Consider the following 3502-nt stretch of genomic DNA (forward strand, 5'->3'; position numbering starts at 1 on the left):
AAGAAGACTGTACAAGTTAACTGCCCAAGCTGTAAAGTTGCTGTTTGCACACACTACAGTACAGAAATAGTGCAACAGTCAACTTTATGGGGAATGCCCTTTACCTATCTTGCTTACATCATTCAAGTGATATCACAAATGAGATATTAACATCAAGCAAAGGTAAAACAAATCACTTACACATTCAAGAACTTATCAAGCATTCTCTCAAGTCTGTGTCAATACAAGTGATTCTCAAGGGCATCAAGAACGAAGAACAACATAACCAAGGACCAGTTCCATGTATTGAAGTTATTACATGTCCTTAGTTGTGTTGTACCTTTGTTAAAGTACTCTACTTGTAATTCCTACTTAGCTTAGTTAGAAGCATTGTGTAGGAAATCTTTGTAAATCATAAACCCTTGTGTTTGTATCTTGGCTAGAGTTAGTCGAGTTGTAAAGTCTTAAAGTGGCTTGTAATAGAGTGTTACAAGTTAGTGAAGGATTAAGAGGATAATTCCTAGGTTTAAAGTCTTTGTAATAGAGTTATTACAAAGTGACTTGTAATAGAGTGTTACAAGTTAGTGAGGGACTAAGAGGTTAATTCCTAGATTACAATAGGTTATAATCTAAAGTTGCTCAGTAGTGAAGTTGAAATCCTACAAGGGACGGTTGTGATTTTTCATCCCGTGAGCTGGGAGTTTTTCACGTAAAACTCCATTGTGCCATTTACTTACTGCAATGTGCGTGTGTTCTGGGGGAATTAATAGAGAACCTTATTCTCTGTAGAGTTTGGTGGACCCTTAAATTCTATCCATTCTTTTTCCTCTGAATCTGGACTGACTTTGTGATTGTTAGTGTAGCACAGGTGCAGTCAAACTACCGAACTCGATTGCTTATAATATATAGCAAACCTTTGTTATTCTTCCTATGATCCAAAACTCTGAATCTAGTTCCTTAGGTTATTCTTCTATATAAAACGGAATATCCATTTTCTGAATACTAACTAATTAAATAGAGGGCATCAGATTCATGGCTCATAGCATTCTGGTGAGAATACTAATACAAGTTTACTACAAAAAGCTAAACTTGTTAAGGTTTTGTCAGCAAATCAAACAAACATAGAAGCTAATAGAAAATACGTTTAGTAGATCAAGTTGCATTCCTTGAATAACAAGGATGTATCCATATCCTAACATGACAGTCATTTGTGAACAACCAGGGAATCAATATGGCTATTATTATGCCCCTGAAGTCCACTTTGTGGAGTTCGACGATGAGTATGGTAATCGCAACAAACACCATATCCCTACTGGATATCGCCACCATAATCCTACAGGATATCGCCACGAGTATCAGGCTCCGGAAGTTCACGAGAAAATCCAATTTGTGGAGTTCGGCGATCAATATGGTAATCACTACAAACACAATAATCCTAATGGATGTCGCCACGAGTATCAGACGCCTGACGTTCATGACCAGAATGTCCAATTTGCGGAGTTGGACAGAACCACTGAAGTTAATAGGAATGGAAAATATGAAGTCATAGAGGAAAAGGTTGATGTTGAAGCTGATAGCTTCATCCAGAGGAAGCACAACAACTTTGAGCTTGCAAAGATGGAAACTCGTAAATTCTACTGAGCATATGATTGGCAGGCAATACGCTTCCTGCTGAATTATAGATCTAATATTGAACCAATAGTACAATAAACTGTCTTTCACAGCTTCCATAATGATATATTTACTTTTCGGTTCACTATTAATCTCTAATGCACATGTGTGTTTAGTATTACTAGAATGAAATGATATTTGAAGTTATTTCCTCCTTGCAACTTTCTCATTTACCAACTGGTTTCTCTTCTCTCTAATTTATATCACTGTCATTGGTTTCTGTTATTTTACAGTGCACCTAGACACTCTTAGACAGTTGACATTTTAGTTTCAGCGTACTATTTATTCTACTGTTTTTCACTTAGTTTCAATTTACTGCTTTTCTAGTTTTGAGCAAAGGACTTGGTCAGAGTTAGTTCCTAGTTCTGATGTTAGTGGTCCTTTATAGATTAGTGGCACATTTTGTTATTTAGTTTTTCATCCACTTTGTTAGTGGCTGCTAGATAGGAAAGTTAGTTGTTATTTTAGGATGTACCTAGACACAAAAAGAGGAGGCTGTGGATTGTGTCGTACTCAATTTTCGCCAGCTAAAGAACCTGGTTCTTTGACATACCTGATTCAGATACAAATAGCTAATAAAGTGCGGAATTTAAAAATATAACGATTTTAACGTGCAGAACCTCCTTGTTCAAAGGAGTAAAAACCACGACCTACCCTCGTAGGATTTGCCTTCAAAATTTCACTAACTTCCAAGTGCAATTTTAGGTTACAACTCAATAACCAAGGGGACTAACTATAGTATCTTACCCCTGTAATCAACTCGATTGTAGCAAAGCCTTAGTTTACAACTCTATAACCAAGGAGACTAACTCTATTACCCTTCCCCTACAATCAACCCAATTATAACTAAACTTTAGATTACAACTCTATAACCAAGGAAACTAACTCTATTACCCTTCCCCTACAATCAACCCGATTGTAGCTAAACTTTAGGTTACAACTTGATATCCAAGGAGACTAACTCTCGTACTGTTACTCTTCAATCAATTCAAAACTCTAGAATTGATGACCTATGAATATACTTCTCAAAAAGTAATAAGTAACAATTTAAGAACAATGAATGAAGACTCAACAACTAAATAACTAAAGCATCTTCACCTTCTAGAATAGGTTCTTTAATTGTGCAACATGAATTCTTGAAAGCACCTTCTTGCTATGAATGCTATTTTTTTGGGAGATTCTCCGTATTTATGCGCAATAGCATTAGCTTCAATAGCAGCAACATGCTGTTTTACATAGGTATGAGGTTGGACGAAATGATTCTCCAATTTATGCTCCAAAACCTAAAAGAAATCACTTAAGAAAAAGAATCTTTTTAGAACTTGGTTTTCTTATTTGTTTCCAACTCCTCAAATTTTTCCCTTTAATGCAAGTATTTCTATAATTGTTGAATCCTTTTCCAATACGAATTCCTCCAGCAAATATTTTTCTTGTAACCCACAAATTTAATTCTTCAACCGGCCTGCATTAGGATTTGGCTTTCCTTAAAAGACTCCTTCACACAATTTTCCTCTCCATGCAAGCATTCACATAATTAATGAATCCTTGTTGACCACGAATTTCTCTAATTATTATCATGTTTTCAGCCCATGAAATAACTCCTTCTAGGAATCTAAATTGCAACAGAATCCAGCTCAACCGACTTGCACTTGGAATAAGCTTCCAGCTTCTTATCAGCGTCTTCAAGGGATCTGGTTCTTTCTATATCTGTATGACACATCTGCAACTCTATATATTATCACAACAAACATCTTCACGAGATCTGGTTCGTTATTAGTTGTTTGTTAATCAGTAAATCACTTTTAAGCACATATCCTTCATACATCTGCTTCAAGGGATTTGGTTCTTTCAT

This window comes from Nicotiana tabacum, chromosome 20 (assembly GCF_000715075.1).
Source record: "Nicotiana tabacum cultivar K326 chromosome 20, ASM71507v2, whole genome shotgun sequence".
In the NCBI taxonomy this organism is placed as follows: Eukaryota; Viridiplantae; Streptophyta; class Magnoliopsida; order Solanales; family Solanaceae; genus Nicotiana; species Nicotiana tabacum.